Raw genomic sequence first — 23,993 nt, 5'->3', positions numbered from 1 at the left:
TTGATCAGAGTCAGACTAGCTCTCAAACCGTATCGAGGACGAGTAACACGCCCGCGACGGTTCCTGCTCCTGCAGGAAGCCCATCGACGAGCGCATCGCCGGCGGAGGGAATTGAGCCAAACAGTGTGCTGCTCTGGAGCCTTCCAGATCCCAGCGGTTCGGGGCAATATAAAACTGACATGTTGGCGAACTTGAACATGAACACGTTAACATGTCGAGCGGATGCAAGGAAGATGATGGGTGGAGAGGGTCCCACAGTGTCGGGGTTATATCGGATATCGGGCGTGGACTGGCTATTAGTAGAGCAGGAGCAGCTTAGCTCCGCAACCACGCTCAGGTTTGTGGATCTAGAGGGATTACCTCAGGACAATAGCTTTGGACCCCTGAACACCCGATCTCCTACGGGTGTTGACACCGCCTTCCCGGAGGGGCAAATTTCTGACAGAGAATAAGCCCAACAATAAGCATCATAAGACGTATCGGCAGTTCTGCAAACCACCCGGCCAAGCGCCTGGTGAGTATTCGAGAGACTATTCCGAGCGAACTCGGTGAAGGGTGACGATAAGAGGTACGCGGGACTGAAGACACCAATGGGTGACAGCCTGTTTGCTGCCTATGATCCCCTAGATATAATGGCTGCCAAATACCTGATAGTGGCCAGTTCACATTATCTCTATACTCCTCGTTCTATCTTTTGGCCTGACGTGATTTTCTTGACAGCGCCTAAATTGGACTGAGGACAATCAGTGGACAAGACGATAAGCGTGAAAACGGTCAGCATGGACCCACAGGTGATAAAAATCGCCGGCTCGAATGACCATCTGCAGAGTAGAGGTCTGTTATCTCATCTGACGGATGGATCGATTCCCAGTAATGAGATCATGAAAGAGGCGATCATGACGTTACTTTCGGCCATGACTAAGGTGGAATCATCAGTTCAGCGACACTTCACTAGGAACGTGGTGAAGATCATTTTTGTGTTATCACCTGGATATGCCAAATTGCCAGAACCTTTTCAATTTGTATACACGATGGTTACCACATTAGCAGAAGGACGGTTGAACGTGATCATACCCGCGCCGAACAGGATCGTTGACCCCAACAACTATTATCCACTTCGTTCGGAGTTCCCTGCTGTCTGGACTGACATTTTGAATGCCATTCAGGGGTTCAACGATTGCAGCACAATTCGTGTAGTGCTGGACGAAGTCTTGGGGTTGGAACTGTCCAACTTTGCCAGGTTACTGAAACTGAGACTGAGAGGAATGGATGTCGATCACGTGTTGGTGCAACAGGTGGCGAATGACATCTGGTTTAGACAAGTGGATTATGCTAGGAACGCGCAGAGGAGGTTGGTCAGAAGAAATCTGACATCAGCGGAAGAGGACCTCATGGCACTGGCCTTGAGGACTAAGCCACATACCAATTCATGGCTCAACTTATCACCGAGAATGTGTGCCTTGGGTGAAGACGCTTTTGAAGACGCTCCAGCTGTGATCAAAGAGATACACGGATACTTGAAGAACTTGTTTAAAGAACGGGAGCTAGCCGGAGGCATGATACTGAAATTGATGCAAGACGTGAACACGATGTCGCTAGATAGATTCCAGGCATAAAGGCCACGAAAGCACAAAATGAGAGATCTGATGCCATCATGGGAGGAATGGGAGTGGGATGGACGCCATCCTTCCTGTCTACGTGTTACCCCAGGGCTTCCAGGAATCTAATCGCGAGCTTCGTCAAGGACATCCGAAAACTGTTAATTGGTCTGGTATTGGCACTGTATGTGATATTTGGTCATGAGAACTTTGTGAAGGGACCTGCGAATCTCTTCATCCAAGCGTAGGCGGACCTGAGACTGGATGGACTCCTTACCCTAACCGCGATGACATATGGTCGGTTGGGCGATTTGTTCGAGCTTTTGCGTTACCCCGAACAGCTGCAGGGAGCGAGTCGAGAATTCAACCCGCAGTTGGAAACCGCTTCAAATCGGAAGATGAAGGATTGCAGGATATTCTTGCTCCAGTACCTCCTACAACAGAACAGGAGTGTCACAGGAGAGGAGAAGGCAGTAACGGGAGTGAATGAGTGTAAACAGTATTGTGGCATGCCTTTGCTAACGGATCTGGCTATAATGATGCGGATCGATCCGCTGGTTCTAGTCCATGAAATAAGGGAGTTCGTCAGGGTGGTGTACGGAACGGTGATGTAATATGCGTTTCAAGACGTACAAGTGAAAGTGTACAGGAACTCGGTGATGTACGTCAATTCAGTCTCAGTGGTAGACTGTTCCGTGTTAAATTGGGTGGAACAGAAGGAACTGGGAGGATTGGCCAGTGACGATCGATTGTTCGGGAGAATAGCGGAGCTAGGATGGATATTGATGGAATTTAACAACAGTTTTAAGTGCCGTATTGGCGATGTAGACGATTCTCATATCCAGTTTAACCCCAAGCTCTGGAATTTGAGACCAGTGTTGAAAGACACGGAAGAGGCGATGTGGGTCCCGGCTTGGGCTGAGGCCTATGCACACGTCAAGGAAAACCAGGGTGCATGGCTGGCTGGATCTAGGCCACTGCCGAGTCAATGTCCTCAATACCCGCCCATAAGGAGGATGCTGCTGGGAGTCACGTCTCCTGTTATTGCCCTCGTATTGGAGCCACCCGTGATGCGGAAAAGAGAATGCAGAAATGGAGTGATGGGATGGAGCCGCGCTTCATCAGTTGGAATGTGGCAGCGATGCACACATTTGACTTCAGTTTCCCTGATGCATGGAGCCGAAAGAAGACTAAAGCGCCACCCTCGAGAAAACCCGACGTTTCCTCCGACATGTTGAGTAATGTATACACGCCAGCCGATGATTTGTCACTATTGAAGTGGCCAGGAGAAATAAAGGTGGTGTTGTTAGAGGTGCCAAAGGAACTTAGGGGAGGCACAGACATAACGGTCGACGAGCTGGCGCCACATGACGACGAGTCGGTGGATTTCCTGGTGAACGACGAGTTGTTCTACCACGCGGGGGACCTGACCGTACCGGCGCGGCCAGACTCGGGCATGGACATGCGCCAAGGCCCTTTGGGACCTGTCCCGAGACCAGACACTAACGACGATGATCAGATGGACCAGGATGACGACCCTATGGACGGAAAGAAAGACAAGTCAAGTTGATTAGACTTAGGTGCGTTAGAGAGGGACTTGCTGGAATATCGATTCAGTGAAGACGACGATGACGGGGACGTCGATGGACATCTATTGTTGATGACACCATCGTCTTTCATGTCTCCTACTAGGGAGGCGCCAGCCAGTGTGTCCCCAGTGGATCCGATAGGCCTGGCAGTGGAATACAGGAGTAGGGATACGCAGAAACTGCTCCTTGAGTCACCCAGGAGGAGAAGAATCGACGAGACAAGGAGGGTACCCTTCCTGGGCACATTGCCTGAAGAGGAATGGGAAAAATTCCAGAGCGAACTTGAAAGGAAGGCTGGAGTGACGTGGAACCGAGTAACCTTCATGGAGAGGACATGGGACGTGATACGCAGATTTGGGACGCAGTCCGTAATGAAGGTGGGGTTGAACCAACCCATCATGTGCGATGTTCTAGGAAACTAATGATCTCCACATAGTCAGACGTTCTGACCGAGTCAGTTTCGGCGGACAATAGTGATGAAAGTAAGGTTATGAGAAAATTAGCCGTCAGGCGAGCCAAGAAAGGGCTGAAGAGATTGAAGGGGAGAACAGGAAGCAAAATAGTGAATCAGTAAGTAGTGAAGTCAAAGGCGAACGCAGTAGTGGCCTCGTTGGCAAAAGTAGCTCGCCCAAATGAGAGTGGACAGGGAGATGGTGCAGCGTTGGCCGGGGGAGAGAAAGAAAACTTAATACCCCCTATGCTTTTGACAGGCTTGACCTCAACAGCCACGAGGTCGAAGAAAAATCCACGGACATTGGCGGATACAAAGCTTAAAATGGAGGTCATCAGTCAGTGTGGATCTGCAGGGCTCGGTGACTGCATACCCTCGCGGACGAACATGGCCCGGATGAAACTGGAGGGAAAACTCGGCGTGGTTGAGTGCAGTCGGATTACAATACTCGACTCAGTCCACACGGGGGATCCCGCCGGTGATTATGTGGAGATGCTCAAGGCGAGAAATTCAGCGAGAGGGTACTTGATGGCCTGTAGTGAAAAGCACGCCATGCAGGAGTTTTTACAGGAACTGACGGAGGACTCTAATCTGAATCAGAAGGAATACGGAACCGTGATGTCCTCAGAGGCAAATGAGATCGAGCTGGAGAAATTGTTAGAAATCGCTTAGAGGGCGGCCCTCCATAGATACTTCGACAATACCATGCATTCGGCAAGGGGGAGTTAATCGAGAACAAAAATTCCTAAGGGCTCTCCTGGAGCTATATCAGGACATGCCGCTGCTCATACCGAGTAGGAGGATCAATGATATAGAAAGCTATCGCAGGCTGGAGGATGTGAGAAGCTACGCCAACAAAGAGTTGAAAGTAAGCCGTGAATCAATTGAAGCAGTCAGGGAACAGAAAGATTATGCAACCCTGGGAAAGCTGAAATCATTCCAATATGTGTCAGACATACCAGGGATGGCGTACAATCCCTTTGTGGACGAGGAAGCCAGGGAGCCATATTTTGATTAGGAGCAGGTCATGATACTTGATTTCTGGGTCGAGTGAGTCAAGGAAACTGGCATGCTGATGGTGGAGCAACCCAAGCTGGGAATTATTTTGGAGGAAAGATTGGTCGAACGCTCAGTTCCTTAGCTAAAATGGCAAATGAGCTTTGAATGTAGTTCATGGGACGGTCCCTTGAAGACCAGCTTAGTAACCATGTGGGAGCTCATAAAGCCTTCATGGTGTCCACACCCGAATGCCGGTTTAATCTGGGATATGACGGCAGATATCGTGTTGGATTTGGATGATGACGCGAGTCAACATGATTTGGCCATGATAAATCATCTGCTGGCCCTGAAATTAACGAAGCAGAATGGCAGACCATCTACGGAACCCTCCGAGGGAAGTTCTTCGAGTTATTGGTTGAGACAGGGCACCTGTCTAGCTTCCAGTTGTGGAATGGAAGGACACGTGTGTGGCACGGGCCTTTGTCTGAACACGCTGAGTGAGCAACATTGCCAACTAGCTCAGTTGTATGGAAGGTTGAGCATCTCGGAAAAAAGTGAGATGAGTTGATTGCAGACTGCCTCGGAGGTGAATTTGATCACTGCCTTGGGATTTCACGGTATGACGAGCTCGATTGAACCACTAGAACGCCTGGAGCGTGCCCATGGGCTGGTCACGTCCTTAAGTGTGGAAGTGTTCCCTGGAGCATTGGAGACTGAACAGAAGATTGGAGGTTGGCGAGAGGCTCTAGAGAACGAGATGAATTTGAAAGACAGTGAGGCCTATCATAGATCTACTGGTTTGAAATATCTGGTGGGCTCGAGCTCCGCACCATATTGCAATAGTAGGTATTCTACCCACATGGTGGTAATGGACGCGAGGACGCAGCACGTCTTGGTCGACCAACTCTTCTCTGTGCCAAAGTGCGTGAGATTGGCCAGAATGTCAGAAAGGTCGTATGATTTACTGACGAAGATCACTCGGGCCGTCCCGAAGAGATCTTAAGGCGAGTTGCAGGACATAGTGGGTGAAGATTTCATGAGGTTGAGTGCGGGTAACGTGAGTGAATTCCAGAGAAAGAAGGCGAGTGGAGTGTTACACACAGAATTCTCCACCATTGATGAGAAAGACGACGTACATAGGATCATGACAGAAATGGAACCGTTGCTGGGAGCTTCAGGGTACCGGGCCCGAAGGAAAATCTTGAGTATCCTTGTCACTGCCTGGCGCAGACGTTATGGTACCCCAAACGAGGGAATCTGGTGTTAGTGTGGGACGTGGAGGAGAGGTACTCCACGGGGTTGCCCGACCAAAATCGACCAGTGTCAATGGTGGTGGTTAGTGCCATGCTGGCGGTGAGAGATAGTTAGAAGCTAATGCGGGCACTATCGAGCAGGAGACGGCTGTGCCGACACTCGAGCAACTAAGTAACGTGAAGTTGAACAACAACTTAGATTTTTTCAGAACCACCTGCAAGGTTCTGAGGATACCAAAAGCCATTGAGAGGATATGAGCGAGACAAAGGTTGATGTGCAGTGATGACGTCATGGATGTATAAACGCGCGAAGCGTCATATCCAAGAACACCGAAGCCTATCAATCCTTCCAGCTAGATATAGGACCGTGAGCCTATAGGAGAGCATTCCTAACGCACAGAAACGCTGTTACCACGGCGGTGAAGCGAGTAGCTGGAGCGCCTTGTGCTACTGAAGCCGAAAAAAGAGAAGTTTTACAAGCTGACCTAGAACGGAATGTGAGCCTGTGTCTGCACAACAGCTTTTGCAGGAACCGGGAGCAAAAGCTGAATGTAGACCTACTACCTTGTTGCAAAACGATGCTGTTAGAGCAGGAGAGTTGGGGCACGGCCCGCAACTCCGTGGACATGCTGGAAAAAGTCCTAGAAGACAGCGAGACAGAAGAACAAGGACACGAAGCAATGGAGTGAAGACAAAAATGTGACACGAGATGTAAGTGAGACTGAAGAGAGAAGGAGAAAAATTTAATTGCTTTTGTGCGTTAAAACTGATACCACTCAACTAAGATTGAGTATTGAAACTTTTCAACTTTTTTGTGAGGGCTGAATTAAAAGCAGACCTTGATATTGTTAGAAACAGTTGAGAGTTGTGAAATTGTAATGAATTGTTGAATAACAATGAAAAATTTTAGATGATGCTATTTACATATATATATATATATATATATATATATATAAAGCATAGGTGAGTATATTTACCTATTTAAATCCGACTGAAAATTTCAACCTGTGTAAGACACGTGTTCACTGTGTGGCGACCTGGTAAGGTTTGGGTACACTCGATCGAAGAGGGTGAGTACCTCATTACCTTCCTAGCCACAGAGATCCTTGGTTTTAACATTGAGGACAACAGGATAAATAACTGATTATACTTGGTGAGTGACATTAAGTTAATTTTAACGGGTGCGTGGCCGTGCCACGTCCCAAATTTATGATTAGCAAGAGCAAGAAGAAATTTTCTGACGAGATGACGTAAGTAGTCAGAAAAGAAATTTTATCTAGGACACTCCTCATAGTGCAAATTTTGTGAAAATGTTGAAAGGCAGTGAAATGTAGTACGATGTCATTTATGACACGCAGTGAGTTGAGGTGGACTAAATAAACTACATTTTCTAATGCGATTTTTATGGTTGATTATAGAGAACTGAAAAACTACTTGACGATAAACCGGCGTTATGCGATCAATGTGGACATTGAAGGGGACTGTCCGGCGAGTATGTGCCATTCCCCTGGGTTGGACCAGCGGAACCTTATGTCGCAGCACAAAAAAGACCTTAGAGGCCTTAGTGATCATGTAGTGATGAAGAGAGGCTAGAATTTTGTGGAATTTTTAATTTTCGAAAATTTGATTGCAGACAGTCTATTTCTGAGAAATACGGGAAATGGCCATTTTTGGCTGAAAAGTGACAAAAAACACAACAACAACCAATGTAGTGAGAGACATAGGTCGGAAATATAGATGAAAACACGAAGCCTCTTATCGGGACAATCGCGCACGATAAGACAAACAACTGGAGACAAAAGACTGAAAGGAGGCTTCAGTGGGGAAGTAGGAAAGAGCAGTACCCTCTTGTGCCACGAATTGGGAGTAATAACGACATTATTACAGAAGAAGCACGGATTGGGAGGGTCGGCCCCCCAGAGACATCATATGGTGAAAATATGTAATAAACTGACTTTTTAGCTAGTCTGATGTCATAATCCCTTGAAATAACACCGGTATTATTTGTTACTTTAGAAAATGAGTAGCTAGAAAGAAAAAAGGGTCAATCCATCTCCAACGGATTTAATATAGAACTGTCATCAATAACATAGAACATAGTAAAGTAGTATATTCGAGCCGTGTTTTTAATAGCAATCACGTAGTCTTAGGTTCCGAGATCCAGCTATGTGGTTGTATTTGCATGTAAACGGAAGCTGATTAAAAGTTGTTTGACTGATGGCCTGAAAGTAATAACTTTTTGCTTAGCCCGAAACAGACCAAAAAATCAACTGGCTAGGTCGAGACGGTGAAAATTGAGTAGAATTTAGGTAACTGACGCCGGCCAGTCGTCTATAGGTACTTTTTCTACGCTCCGTCACTGTGTAGTAACTGGGCGAATGTTACAATTTGAGTGCTTTGAATAGAATCATAATCTATTTCGAAATTCATAAAAGCATAATCTATGTGCGCAAAAATTTTATGTTGTTTGTCATAATGTGTATAATCACAAAAACCATTTTTGAGTGCGAAATCATTAAAACCAAAACAACCAAGAATTTGTTTTTTGATTTGGGCAAATCGTTTGATACGTGCATCATTTAACTTAAGTATTGAAGAACTGCCAATATTGTCATAACTCAGCGCATTAAAATCACCCGTCATGATAATTTTCAAAGTTGCTTGGAAGGAATTTGGGTTCGCATAAACGTTGATAACAAACCAATCAAGTTTGACAAATTTCAACAATTGAAAACCTGTACTTGAAGCATTTTTTTTGCAGGACTCAAGTTTGATGACCATAACGTTAAGAAACCACCAGAATTATTTGAGCCCGGTATGAAATCGAATAAAACATTATATTTATTCAGTAAACTCAAATGTATATATGTAAGGTTTGATATTTTTGCTTCCTGAATGCACATAATGAAACTGGGCAATTTTTTTAATACTTGGCGTTTTTTTGATAAGTGAGTGTAATTTAGCTGGATTTCCTATGCTAAAAATATTAACATAAAAAAAAGTATCTGGTTTTTCGTATTTAGAAATTTTGTTAAAACTTCCCTCCAACCAAAACTTCTCCGTAATTTTCAGGTTTCATTTTCGGCCCTTTCTTCCGTGTTAAAACTGACCAAGAGAATGCTGAAATTTCACGCTCTCTTTTTCTAAGCATTCTTCCGTCAGAGGAACGTTTCCGTTTGTGATTTTCGATATTTAAATTGTTTTTTTTTCTCTTGCAGAGTAAGAATGAAAATCTACAACCTGATTTTCGAGAACCTCATCCTTTTGTTTTTATTTGCTTGGAGTTGCTGCACTGTTTGTTTTAGATTCCTTAATCAAAACTCTAGATGGCGGTGTTGTTTCGACATTCTTTCCTTCGACATTTTCGCTGTCATTATAAAACTTATCGCTCGTTGTTTCGTCATCGTTTTTCTCGTCGCTGGCATTATTGGAGCTTGGTTTTTGTGGGTACTGATTATTTGGATTATTGGTTTTTTGGTTTCCTATGTTGCACCAATCATCGTGATGACCTTTTTTTGTCGTCCAGACATCTTGCATTTTTGACATTCATGTAGTGAAGGTATGTGAAACGAGATTTCTACACCTTCCCACGTTTTAAAGCCATCCATTCTCGATTTGTAAAACCAGTCCGTCAGTTTTTTAGCTTGTTCTTTGTTTTGTATTTTAATTTCACAACCAATTTAAATTTCTAGCGATCATTCGGTTCATTTTGATGTCTTATTTTTAATTTCGCTTTTAATCGCCAACATGTTTGACCTCGAAACTTTCCGAAATTTGAACGACGAATTGAAATACGAGCTGTATAAATACTTGATCGAAAATGTTACTTATTTTAAACGAATTATCGAAAACTTAACTGTATCAACAAAAGATGAAGAAAAAGGAAACAAATTTATTGATCTAGAAAATTTTAAAAACACGGGCAATTCGAAAATTGCAGAAAACAAATTTGAAAATGAATGGAGCAAGACTGAAACTCGAAGCAGAAATCAGATCAAACGAAGCGAAAATAACCAAGAAAGCAAGAATAACCAAGAAATCAAAATACAAGCAACCAATATTCAAGAAGAAAAATTCGACCAACAACGAAAACATTTATTTTTACCACGAGAAGGAGAATATTCTGGCCTATTACTGGGAGACTCAATTGTTAACAGAATCAATGGGGAAAAAATATCGGAAAATGTGCTGGCGAGAGGAATTTCTGCATTGCTGGAACGCGGGAGAAATAGTAAATCGCGACCTTTTAAACATGTAACTACGCTAATTGGAATAAATGACTGCCTCTCAAATGATTTCGACGCGAAGGAAGCCGTGAGTAGCTTAGAAAAACTAATTTATCTCGTAAATCATAAATTCTCCCCAGAAACAATTTCACTATGTACTGTAACTCCCTTAGGCGCTTTTAGAAAAGATTTTAATCCAAATGTACAGAAGCTAAACAAGCAAATTCTTAATTTAGTACGGAATGTAAAGGACTTGGGCGAAGTAAAATTGTATATTTCAGACATAAACAAAAATTTTAGTCAAAATACCGATGCGCTTAGCTCGGATGGTTTGCATCCTTCTGATGGGGGTGTTGAAATTTTGGTGCAAAGTTTTAGAGATTCTTTTAGAGGTTCTGATTTTAATGCAACGTTGTGAGATTACAACCCGCCCCAGAATGAAGCAAACCCAACAATCATCAAATTTAGATCCAAAAACCGCAGAAATGATACAATTTTTCCAAAACGGTGCAAAATTCTTTAGGAAATACTAGTTTCGCATTTTCTCTTGGTGCAAACTTTGGCGACTATTTAATGTATTATGCTGAATATTAAATTCTGGTTGTTTTGTGCAGTTTTTCTAATTTCCAAGGCTCAGATGGAAAATATAGAAAAAACCATTGTTTACTGGGGCTATCTAAGCTGCCATCAAAAGATATTAACATCGAAATGTGGGATAAATGAGCGGAGAGCTACCACACTGACTCATCTTTTCCTTTTTGCGTTGTTACTAACCCAAAAGGGGGTTGTTGAAAAAAAAACCCTGGTCCTATTGAAACCATTGAAACAGCCTACGGCATCTGCTCAAAAAATTGTGCAAATCTTAAATTTGTTCATTTGAATTTTCAAAGTATTATTAGAAAACGGATGCAATTGAAAAAATTTTCTTGATGATATGGGCGAAAATACAATTATAGGAATTTACGAAACGTGGCTTAAAAAAGAAGATAGTGATAATTTATGGAATCTCCACCCTAGAACGCAAGCAATGTTCAGATATGATAAGCAATCAGCGGTAAAAAAGAAAGGCGGTGGCGTTTTGTAATATACACCAGTCAAATTGGGTCCAAAATTGAAGCCTGATTTAAATTTATTTGATAAAGAAAAATATGAGTCAGTTTGGGTTGAGTGCAAATCTACATTTAACATTTCCAGTAATGAAAAAATGTTAGTTAATTTGTGTTATAATCCAAGCAGATCAAACTTTATTGATTTTTTGGAACAATTAACGCTTAACATAGATAATGCATTTTCAGTTTCTAATAAAATTACGCTTCTGGGTGATTATAACATAAATTATCTAGATAGCAAAGAAAAAGAAACTTTAGATTCTATAATTATTCCATATGGATTGAAGGTTTTTTGTCCAAACGATGAGACCAGAATTAGTTCCTCAGCTAAAACTCATATCGACTACATTATCAGTGAATATGAAACAAACAGCATTGAATTTTGTTTTGATACACCTTATAAAACCGAACATTTTGCTTCATTTATTTTGACGGATATAAAATGCAGCAAAAGTTTACCGAGGATAATTTCGACTCTCAATAAGAAAAATTATCAGAAAAATGAATTTTGCAATACACTCTCCGCTCTTCCTTGGTATCTCTTAAATCAATGTACAGACGCACAAAACATGTTCTCGACGATGATTTATTTAATTTCTAGTGCTCTTCAGCAACATGCTCCTATCGAAAAAAAATTTGTTCGTAATTTTAAACCAAAAAAAGTGTTGAAAACGGATTGGTTCGATTCAGAATGTCAGCAATTGATGATTAAGAAACAGAATTCACTCAAATCATATCGTAGTCAAAGCACAAGCGATATCTGGTCAAAGTACCAGTTTTAACGTAATCAAATGAGCCAATTGATTAGAAGTAAACAACTCGATCATTCAAAAAATTGTTTTTCACTTCTCAGCACTATCCAACAAAAATGGAAATATATTAACCAAGTTAGAGGTACATGTTCTTGCAACAATCGAATTACAGTTCTACGAAATTCCTTCAGTGAAATGATGACCCAAGACAAAACAATTGCCAATCATTTAAATTATTTTTTTTCAAACTTAGGCGATTTTTTCGGCGCTAAAAAGCCTCCGAATTACAACAAATCTGCCTCTGAATCTGCACCTTTCCATTTTCAACACATTACAGTGAAGCAATGCTTTGATATAGTTCGAAAAATTAATGTCAGAAAACCTCTCGGACCTTGTATCGTACCTGCTTGGGCAATCATTGACGGTCAATCAGTTATAGTTCCACATTTAACTTTTGTCTTTTGGCGGTGGCGTTTTGTTATATATACCAGTCAAATTGGCTCCGAAATTGAGGCCTGATTTAAATTTATTTGATAAAGAAAAATATGAGTCAGTGTGGGTTGAGTGCAAATCTACATTTAACATTTCCAGTAATGAAAAAATGTTAGTTAATTTGTGTTATAATCCAAGCAGATCAAACTTTATTGATTTTTTGGAACAGTTAACGCTTAACATAGATAATGCATTTTCAGTTTCTAATAAAATTACGCTTCTGGGTGATTATAACATAAATTATCTAGATAGCAAAGAAAAAGAAACTTTAGATTCTATAATTATTCCATATGAATTGAAGGTTTTTGTCCAAACGATGAGACCAGAATTAGTTCCTCAGCTAAAACTCATATCGACTACATTATCAGTGACTATGAAACAAACAGCATTGAATTTTGTTTTGATACACCTTATAAAACCGAACATTTTGCTTCATTTATTTTGACGGATATAAAATGCAGCAAAAGTTTACCGAGGATAATTTCGACTTTCAATAAGAAAAATTATCAGAAAAATGAATTTTGCAATACACTCTCCGCTCTTCCTTGGTATCTCTTAAATCAATGTACAGACGCACAAAACATGTTCTCGACGATGATTTATTTAATTTCTAGTGCTCTTCAGCAACATGCTCCTATCGAAAAAAAATTTGTTCGTAATTTTAAACCAAAAAAGGTGTTGAAAACGGATTGGTTCGATTCAGAATGTCAGCAATTGTTGATTAAGAAACAGAATTCACTCAAATCATATCGCAGTCAAAGCACAAGCGGTAACTGGTCAAAGTACCAGTTTTAACGTAATCAAATGAGCCAATTGATTAGAAGTAAGCAACTCGATCATTCAAAAAATTGTTTTTCACTTCTCAGCACTATCCAACAAAAATGGAAATATATTAACCAAGTTAGAGATACATGTTCTGGCAACAATCGAATTACAGTTCTACGAAATTCCTTCAGTGAAATGATGATCCAAGACAAAAAAAATTGCCAATCATTTAAATTATATTTTTTAAAACTTAGGCAATTTTTTCGGCGCTAAAAAGCCTCCGAATTACAACAAATCTGCCTCTGAATCTGCGCCTTTCCATTTTCAACACATTACAGTGAAGCAATGCTTTGATATAGTTCAAAAAATTAGTGTCAGAAAACCTCTCGGACCTTTCATCGTACCTGCTTGGGCAATCATTGACGGTCAATCAGTTATAGTTCCACATTTAACTTTTGTCATAAATACTTGCTTAGATGAGAACCTTTTCCCGATCGAACTGAAAAAAGCACACGTAACCCCTTTGTTTAAAAAAGATGACCCAATGGATGCAAAAATTTATCGGCCAATATCAATAACTTGTTCTTTTTCTAAAATTTTTGAAAAAATTTTGCATGCCCAAATAACAGAACATCTTGACAAATTTCAAATAATGACACCATTTCAATTCGGATTTCGCGAAAATATTGCAACACAAGATGCTCTTGTTTATGTGACAGAAAGTATTCGAAATCAAATAGATTCAAAAAAAATCGTACCTGCAGCTTTATTAGACCTGTCCAAGGCTTTTGATTCTATTTCGCATGAAGTTTTAATTGAAAAAATGCTTTCTCTCGGTTTTTTAAATGGAGCAAATGCTTTAATTGCTAGCTTCCTAAACAAACGTATTCAAAGAGTAAACGTCAATGGAATCTTTTCAGACTGGATTGAAATCATACGAGGTGTCCCACAAGGAACGGTACTTGGTCCGTTGTTGTTCAATTTATATGTTAATTACATACAAGAGCGATTATATGAAGGTTGTACTTTAGTTCAACATGCTGACGACTGTATGGTTTTTTCCTCTTCTCTAATTTCTGAGGATGCTTTGAATCGATTGCAAAAATCACTCAATAATCAAACGGAATTTTTTGCAGAGAACCAATTGAATCTGAATGCATCTAAATTGAAATTTATAACATTTTGTCAAAAAAATGATAGCAAAAATGTAGATACTGATACAATAGTAATTAATGGGCATTATGTAGCCAAAAAATCAGAATGCAAATATTTAGGCCTTATTCTTGATTCAAGTTTATCTTTTCATGCTCAAATCAAAACAATTCTCCAAAAAATTTCACAAGGAATTAAAACTATAGATACAATTGGACAACAACTGCCGACATTATCATTAGTTGCCTTGCTTCATTGTCTTGTTTTATCACATTTTGTAACATTCGCCCAAATACTACACAGCGACGGAGCGTAGAAAAAGTACCTATTAACGACTGGCAGGCGTCAGTTACCTTAATCCTACTCGTTTTTCACCGTCTCGACCTTGCCAGTTGATTTTCTGGTCTGTTTAGGGCAAAGTAAAAAGTTACCATTTTTAGGCCATCAGTCAAACGACTTTGATCAGCTTTCGTTTACATGCGAACACAACCACATAGCTGAGTCTCGGATCCTCAGACTACGTGATTGTCATTAAAAACACGGCTCGAACAACCTATTTTAACATGCTTTTGTGTGACAGTTCTATATTAAATCCATTGGAGATGGATTGACCCTTTCCTCTTTCTAGCTACTCATACTCTGAAATATTAAACAATAACGGTGTTAATTAAGATCTATGACATTACAGCAGCTATAAAGTTGGTTTACACAGTCCCTTCACATAGAACAGTCTCTGGGGGACCAAGCCTCCGCTCCCGTAATATTCCTGAGATAACGCTCTTATCTCTTATAATTCGTGTCCCGGGAGGGTTCCGTGGTGTATTTCTTCCCCCACTCAAGCCTCCTTCTCCACCAATATCTGTTAACAAGTGTCTTATCGTGCGTTGTTGCCACGATAAGAGGCTTCGTGTTTTCCGTCTCTGGTACGACTGTTTTTCACAATATCTGTCTTTGTTCTGAATCTCGTCACATTTTCAGTCAAAATGGCCGTTTTTCGTATTTCTGAGAGATATTCTTCTTCCAATCGAAATTTTAAAAATAAAAATTCTAGAATATTCCGACCCTCCTTCGCAATACTTTTTCATCAATAAGGCCTTTAGTCGTTCTTTTTTACGTCGCCGGAAGGTTGTGCTGTGTCATCTGGCAGAATGGCACATACTCCCCGGACAAGTCTCCATCAATGTCCCTATTGATCGCATAACACCGGGTTATCGTCAAGTAGTTATCCAGTTTTCTGTAATCAATCTTACAAATCGCATAAGAAAATGAAATTTATCCACCCCACCTCAACCCACTACGTGTTCACAAATGGCATCGTACTACATCTCACTGCCTTTCAACATTTTCACAAAATTTGCACCATGAGGAGTGTCCTAGATAAAATTTCTTTTCTGACTACTTACGTCGTCTTGCCATAAAACTTCTTTTTGCTCTTTGTGATTAAAAAGTGGGACGTGGCACGGCCACGCACCCGTTAAAATTAACTTAACTTCACTCACCAAGTATAATCAGTTATTTTTGCGGTCCTTACAATATTAAAACTAAGAAACTCTGTGGCTAGGAAAGTTACTGAGTTACCCACCCTTCTCGAGCGAGTTTACTCAAACTTACCATGTCGCCACACAGTGAATTTGTGTCTTACACAGGTTAAAAACTTCAGTCGTGAATAAATAGGTAAATATACTCACCTAGGTTCCTCATATACATACATAAATAGCCATAACTAAAATCAAGAATTTCAACAATTTTAACAATTGCAACATTTTCAAAGTCTGGTTTGACCAAACTAAATCAAAACAGAAAGTTTCACAAGTTCAATAATCAAAACTTGGTTGATTGGTTCAAGTTTTAGCGCACAAATACAATCAAGTTTTCTCTCCTTCTCTCATCTTCTTTGGTCATCTTCATTCCATCACTTCTCCATCCTGATCTTCGCTGTCTTCCAACACTTTCTCCAGCATGTCCATGGAGTTGCGGGCCGTGCCCCAACTCTCCTGTTCCAACAGCCTCGGTTTGCAGCAAGGTAGCAAGTCCACATTCACCTTCTGCTCCAGGTTCCTGCAAAAGCTGTTGTGAAGACATAGGCTCACGTTTCGTTCTAGGTCAGCTCTTAAGACCTCTTTCTTCTCATCTTCAGTAACACAAGGCGTTCCAGCTACCCGCTTCACCGATGTGGTGACCGCGTTTCTGTGCGTCAAGAATGCTCTCTTATAGGCTCCTGGTCCTATATCTAGCTGGAAAGATTGATAGGCTTCCGTGTTCCTCGACATATGACGCTTCGCGCGTTCATACATCCATGACGTTATCACTGCACGGAACCAAGGCATCAATCTTTGCCTTGACCATATTCTCTCAATGGCTTTAGGTATCCTCAGAACCTTGCAGGTGGTTCTGAAAAGATCCAATTCGCGACTCATCTTCACGTTGCTCAGCTGCTCAGGAGTCGGCACGGCCGTCTCCTGCTGACTTGTGTCCGCGATAGCCTCCAGCCATCTCACTGCTAGCATGGCGCTAACCACCACGATTGACACTTGTTGATTCTGATCGGGCAACCCCGTGGAGTACAACTCCTCCACGTCCCATACTAGGATCAGATTCCCGCGTTTGGGGTACCACAACGTCTGCGCCAAGCAGTGGCATGGATACTCCCCATGGGTCCTCACTATGTTCCTTCGGGTCCGATACCCTGAGGCTCCCAGCAACGGTTCCACCTCCATCAGAATTCTGTGTAAGTCGTCTTTTTCTTCTATTGTGGGGAATTCAGTGGGTAAGACTCCACTCGCTTTCTGTTTCTGGAACTCACTCACATTGCCTTCGTTCAATCTCATGAACTCTTCACCCACAACGTCTTGCAACTCGCTTTCGGATCTCTTCGGGACTGCCCGAAAGATCTTTGCCAACAAGTCATATGACCTTTCCGACATTCTGGCCAACCTCACGCACTTTGGCACAGAAAAAAGTTGGTCAACCAACACTTGTTGCGTCCTCGCATCCATTACCACCATGTGCGTAGGATACTTGCTATTACAGTATGGCGCGGAGCTTGAACCCACCATATATTTTGAACCAGTAGGTCTGTGATAGGCTTCACTATCCTTCAGATTCATTTCATTTTCTAGAGCTTCTCGCCAGCCCCCAATCTTCTGCTCTGTCTGTAACGCTCCAGGGAATATCTCCACGCTGAGGGACGTCACTAACTCATGGGCACGCTCTAGGAGCTCACGCGATTCTATCGAACTCGTCATGCTACAAAATCCCAAGGCTGTGATCAAGTTTACGTCTGTCACCCCATGGCAGTCTGCGACCAACTCCATGGCACTCTTATCTGACATGCTCAATCTTCCGTACAATCGTGCCAGTTGTCGATGCTGCTCGCTCAGCGTAACCAGGCAGTGTCCCAGGTTACAAACATGTCCTTCCATCCCATTGTGTTGAGCCCAGCATGTTCCTTGCTTCAACCAATTACTCGATGGACCTTCCTCGGACAGCTCCGTGGATGGGTTGCTCTTCCTCTTCGCCAATCTCATGGCCAGCAGATGATGTATCATGGCCAGATCATGAAAACTCGCGTCATCATCTAGGTCTAACGTGATATCCGCCGTCATGTCCCAGATTAAACCGGCATTAGGATGAGGACACCAAGAAGGCTTCATGAGTTCCCACATCGTCACTAGACTGGTTTTCAAGGGACCGTCCCAAGAACCACAATCAAAACTCACTTGCCCCTTTAGCTCGGGAACCGAGGGTTCGACCACTCGTTCTTCCAAGATAATTCCCAGCTTGGGTTGTTCCACCATCAGCATTCCTGTTTCTTTAATACGTTCGACCCAGAAATTGAGTACTATGACTTGCTCATAGTCGAAGTACGCTTCCCTGGCTTCTTCATTCACGAAGGGATTATACGCCATCCCCGGTATGCCAGACACATATTGAAACGACTTCAGTTTACCTAGTGTTGCAAACTCTTTTTGTCCTCTGACCGCTTCAATCAACTCTCGGCTCACTTTCAATTCTTTGTTGGAATATCTTCTCACCTCTTCCAACTTGCGATAGCTTTCCATATCACTCGACTCCTTGCTTGGCACAGTCAATGACATGTCCTGGTATAGTTCCAGGAGTGCCCTAAGGAAGTTCCTTTCACAATCAACTCCCTTTTGCCGAATGATCTTTATACATTCTCCCAAAACAGGAGTGGGGATACGATCCACCACGAACCTGACAAAGCAAAGGGCATCCTTACGCTTAGCCCATGCTATCGCAGAATCATCTTTCGAAATCAACGCTCGCAGAGCTTCCATCAACTCCAGTTCCTGTTCCCGTGATTTCGAATCATTACTGGCTTCATACTCCGCTTTCCTGATGCCCATCAAGCACCAAGCCAACCGTACTTGCAGATCAGTTCTCACGCAAGGATGAGCCAGGTATGCCGCCACCGTAGCAGGTGCATGCATCGCCTCGTCGAAGTATCTCTGGAGGGCCGCCCTCCAGGAGATTTCTAGCAATTTTTCCAATCCGACTTCGTTCGCTTCAGAGGACATTACCGTTCCGTATTCTTTTCGATTCAAGTTCGAATTCTCCGTGAGCTCTTTCAGATATTCCTGCATGACTCGCTTCTCGCTCCAAGCCATCAGGTGCCCTCTCGCGGAGTTCCTCGCCTTCAACATCTCCACATAACCCCCTGCCGGATCTCCCATGTGGACCACCGATTCCGGCACAGTTATTCGACTGTACTCGACCACGTCGAGTTGTCCTTCCAGTTTCAACTTGGCCATGTTGATTCGCGAGGGTCTATAATCTTTAAGTCCTCCAGATCCACATTGACTGAGGATTTCCATTTCTAACTTAGCGTCTGCCAGGGTTCGCGCCGTCTTCTTCGATCTCGTGGCGGTTATGGTCAGACCTGCCAAGAGCATAGGGGGTATCAGGTTTTCTTTTTCTCCCCCGGCTGGTGTCGCACCATCTCCTTGCCCGCTCTCGCCTGAACGAACCACACTAATCAGAGAGGTCACCACTGCCTTGGCTTTTGACTCCACCACCCTCTGGTTCACGACTCGACTCCCTGACTTTCCTTTCAGTCTCTTCAGCCCTTTTCTGGCTCGTCTAACAAGTAATTTCTTTGTGCCCTGCTGATCATCGGCACTGTCTTCTGTAACTGACTCGGTCAGAACATCCGACCCCATGGAGTTCACTATTTTCTCCAGGACCTAACGCATGATGGGTTGATTCAATCCCACCTTCATTATGGACTGTGTCCCATATCGTCGTATCACGTCCCATGATTTTTCAATGAAGTTCACTCGGCTCCAGGTTGCTCCTGTCTTGCCTTCCAGTTCCATCTGATATCTTTCCCATTCCTCTTCTGGTAACGTACTGAGGAATGATATCTTCATTGACTCCTCGATTTTCCTCCTCCTCGGTGATTCATGAAGCAGTCTCTGCGGATCCCTGCTTCGGCACTCTCTAGCCTGGCTTATTGGGTCCATCGGAGATAGATCGGCCGACGCCTCCTTTGTAGGGGACATGAAAGACGATGGCGTCATTAGCAGTAGACTCCCATCGACCTCCCCATCGTCGTCTTCACTAAACCGGTATTCTAGCAGGTCTCTCTCTAACGCACCCAGATCTGTCTCACCCGGTTTTTCCGTCTTTCCCTCGGTATCGTTGTCGTCATGATCCATCAATTCATCATCACCTGCATCAGGTTTCGGCCTGGGTCCTGAAGGTCCTTGTCGTGAGTCTATGCCCGAGTCCGGCCGAGCCGGTACGGTCATGTCTCCTGCATGATAAAACAACTCATCATTCACCAGGAATTCTACAGATTCCTCGCCATGTGGTGCTAGGTCCTCTATCGTTATATATGAGCCCCCTCTGCTCTCCTTTGCCACTTCCATCATCACTACCTTCACCTCTCCTGACCACTTCAGTCTTGATAAGTCATCCGTGGGAGAATACACTTCGTTCCACATTTCGGCCGAGACCTCTGGTCTCCTGGAAGGTAGTGCCTTGATCTTCTTCCTACTCCAAGCATCAGGAAATGAGAAGTCGAATGTGATCGCGGCTGCCACATTCCAGCCGATGAAGCGCGGCTCCATCCCTTCACTCCACTTCAACATTCTCTTTTCTGCATCACGAGCTGCTCCGATGCGAGGGGCAATGATGGGAGATGTGACTCCCAACAACATCCTCCTTATCGGTGGATATCGAGGGCATTGGTCCGGCAGCGGCCTGGACCCAGGAAGCCATGTTTGCTGATTCTCTTTCGCGTGTGTAGGCTCCTGGCAATTGAGGTACTCTCACAGCCTCTCCGGTATCTTTCACCACTGGCCTCAAATTCAAAAGTTTTGGGTTAAACTGGATGTGGGACAGATCCTCACGGCCCATTCGGCACTTGAAGTGGTTGTTGAAGTCCATCAACACCCAGCCTGGCTCTGCTATTCTTCCGAACAGCCTATCGTCGCTAGCCAGCCTTCTCAGTTCACTCTGCTCTACCCAATTCAGCACGGAACAATCCACGACTGAGACCAGGTTGACATACAACACCGAATTCCTGTATGCCTTCACTTGTACGTTCGGGAACGCGAAAGTTATCACCGGTCCATACACCACTGTGACGAATTCCCGCAATCCGTGGACCAGAGCCAACGGATCGATCCGCATCATGACAGCCAAGTCTGTTAGTAAGGGTATGCCACAATATTGCTTACATTCGTTTTAATTGAAAAAATGCTTTCTCTCGGTTTTTTAAATGGAGCAAATGCTTTAATTGCTAGCTTCCTAAACAAACGTATTCAAAGAGTAAACGTCAATGGAATCTTTTCAGACTGGATTGAAATCATACGAGGTGTCCCACAAGGAACGGTACTTGGTCCGTTGTTGTTCAATTTATATGTTAATGACATACAAGAGCGATTATATGAAGGTTGTACTTTAGTTCAACATGCTGACGACTGTATGGTTTTTTCCTCTTCTCTAATTTCTGAGGATGCTTTGAATTGATTGCAAAAATCACTCAATAATCAAACGGAATTTTTTGCAGAGAACCAATTGAATCTGAATGCATCTAAATTGGAATTTATAACATTTTGTCAAAAAAATGATAGCAAAAATGTAGATACTGATACAATATTAATTAATGGGCATTATGTAGCCAAAAAATCAGAATGCAAATATTTAGGCCTTATTCTTGATTCAAGTTTATCTTTTCATGCTCAAATCAAAACAATTCTCCAAAAAATTTCACAAGGAATTAAAACTATAGATACAATTGGACAACAACTGCCGGCATTATCATTAGTTGCCTTGCTTCATTGTCTTGTTTTATCACATTTTGTAACATTCGCCCAAATACTACACAGCGACGGAGCGTAGAAAAAGTACCTATTAACGACTGGCAGGCGTCAGTTACCTTAATCCTACTCGTTTTTCACCGTCTCGACCTTGCCAGTTGATTTTCTGGTCTGTTTAGGGCAAAGTAAAAAGTTACCATTTTTAGGCCATCAGTCAAACGACTTTTGATCAGCTTTCGTTTACATGCGAACACAACCACATAGCTGAGTCTCGGATCCTCATTAAAAACACGGCTCGAACAACCTATTTTAACATGCTTTTGTGTGACAGTTCTATATTAAATCCATTGGAGATGGATTGACCCTTTCCTCTTTCTAGCTACTCATACTCTGAAATATTAAACAATAACGGTGTTAATTAAGATCTATGACATTACAGCAGCTATAAAGTTGGTTTACACAGTCCCTTCACATAGAACAGTCTCTGGGGGACCAAGCCTCCGCTCCCGTAATATTCCTGAGATAACGCTCTTATCTCTTATAATTCGTGTCCCGGGAGGGTTGCGTGGTGTATTTCTTCCCCCACTCAAGCCTCCTTCTCCACCAATATCTGTTAACAAGTGTCTTATCGTGCGTTGTTGCCACGATAAGAGGCTTCGTGTTTTCCGTCTCTGGTACGACTGTTTTTCACAATATCTGTCGTTGTTCTGAATCTCGTCACAATTTCAGTCAAAATGGCCGTTTTTCGTATTTCTGAGAAATACTCTTCTTCCAATCGAAATTTTAAAAATAAAAATTCTAGAATATTCCGACCCTCCTTCGCAATACTTTTTCATCAATAAGGCCTTTAGTCGTTCTTTTTTACGTCGCCGGAAAGTTGTGCTGTGTCATCTGGCAGAATGGCACATTTAGATTATTCAGCAAAATTTTTAATACAAATTAATGCTACTTTGATGCTATCTCTAGAGAGACAGTTGAACTGGGCGTTAAAAAGAACATATTTCAGATCGAAATTTAAATCTTCTTCCCTTCTTCGCATTAGCAAATCGTTCAAGGGGATCGAACTACGTAGCTACTCCCTATATAAAAGCTTTTTGCCTATCGGAAAAGCTCGGATATCCGAAAATTTGGGGGTCTACAGTTTGGTCGAAAATCGGTAATTTTCGACAAAAAAATGGGTGTTTCTTGGGTCTAAATAGGAGATAAGTTTTAATGAAATAGTACCAGAACGATACTAAAATTGCTTCAACGATACCCAACAGTCGTTGCGGATGTTGTCCCTGATGTCCCTGTTGAGTCTGGAACACGTCGGTCAGCTTGCCACTCTACCCTCCGGTCACCGGCAAAATCACCATTAACGTGCTTAAACACTCAAATTACACTCGAGGGAGGGTATCTAACCCTTCACCAAAACACACAATCTTTCTATCAGAAACGATAAAAATCAATCTGAAACAACAACAAATAGGAAGGTCAGATCACATCTCGTCCGGAAATAACATATAAACTGTCACTTTACATTTTTTTACTGTTTTTGGTCTTTCTTGGATTTTTTTTTTTTTTTACTGTTTTTTGTACTTTTTTGTTTTTAAATAAATTTAGTTTTGGCTTTTTCTTGGTTATACACTATTTTTGTTTGGTTTTACACTTTCTCTTTAATTGTTTTTGGTCCTGGGGCCTCAGGACAAGTGGGCTCTAGATTTCCCACCTAACCCTCCGGCCCCCGGAATTTTCGGTGTTAACTATGTTAAAAAGCTAAATTGTACTAGACGGAGGGTACGCACCTTCCCCCTAGTACAACAACGGTCATTAAGGCCTCTAACTCGGGCATACGCCCGGAGCGGAGGGTACGTCGCTGAAACGCCTGCTGATCATGATGGTTTCATGCCTTTAACAGGCCCACCCAAGAGCGCCATAAAAAAGTCTATGTAACATTCGCCCAAATACTACACAGCGACGGAGCGTAGAAAAAGTACCTATTAACGACTGGCAGGCGTCAGTTACCTTAATCCTACTCGTTTTTCACCGTCTCGACCTTGCCAGTTGATTTTCTGGTCTGTTTAGGGCAAAGTAAAAAGTTACCATTTTTAGGCCATCAGTCAAACGACTTTTGATCAGCTTTCGTTTACATGCGAACACAACCACATAGCTGAGTCTCGGATCCTCAGACTACGTGATTGTCATTAAAAACACGGCTCGAAAAACCTATTTTAACATGCTTTTGTGTAACAGTTCTATATTAAATCCATTGGAGATTGATTGACCCTTTCCTCTTTCTAGCTACTCATACTCTGAAATATTAAACAATAACGGTGTTAATT

General features: G+C 42.5%; 2 protein-coding genes across 2 annotated transcripts in view; one reads left to right on the top strand and one right to left on the bottom strand.

Annotated features, from left to right (window-relative positions):
- LOC134840457 (adenylate kinase isoenzyme 6-like) overlaps positions 1 to 23,993 on the top strand; it is a 478,618-nt gene that overhangs the window by 63,503 nt on the left and 391,122 nt on the right. The gene's annotated exons all lie outside the window — the stretch shown is intronic.
- LOC134840454 (calmodulin-lysine N-methyltransferase-like) overlaps positions 1 to 23,993 on the bottom strand; it is a 525,993-nt gene that overhangs the window by 168,081 nt on the left and 333,919 nt on the right. The window lies entirely within an intron of this gene.

This window comes from Symsagittifera roscoffensis, chromosome 2 (genome assembly GCF_963678635.1).
Source record: "Symsagittifera roscoffensis chromosome 2, txSymRosc1.1, whole genome shotgun sequence".
Lineage (NCBI taxonomy): Eukaryota > Metazoa > Xenacoelomorpha > Acoela > Convolutidae > Symsagittifera > Symsagittifera roscoffensis.
This window is presented reverse-complemented; position numbering and strand designations above follow the sequence as displayed.